We start from the raw sequence: 308 nt of genomic DNA, 5'->3' as shown, positions 1-308 counted from the left end.
TGTGTCATCCCACGTCGAGCTGAGGGTCAAACCCAAGTTCTACCACAGGAATTGGAGCTGATGTCTCCTATCCTCTCCATCTTTATTCTCTTCTCAAAAAATCTCGGTCGATAAGCGAGCGCCTTCCTCCTCCGCCAATTAGCTGCACCGCCATCATGCTAATTAAGCCTAAATGATAATCAACGTGGAAATGGTACGGGAAAGGAAGGGAACTTTAAAATCGGGGAAGAATAACACATAATGCCGTGTGGTAATTCAATTTCATGATTTTTTAAAAAAGATTAATTAAGCCTTTTGGCGCAAAAAAA

The sequence above is a fragment of the Penaeus monodon genome, chromosome 24 (assembly GCF_015228065.2).
Source record: "Penaeus monodon isolate SGIC_2016 chromosome 24, NSTDA_Pmon_1, whole genome shotgun sequence".
NCBI lineage: Eukaryota > Metazoa > Arthropoda > Malacostraca > Decapoda > Penaeidae > Penaeus > Penaeus monodon.
Note: the sequence above shows the minus strand (reverse complement) of the source record.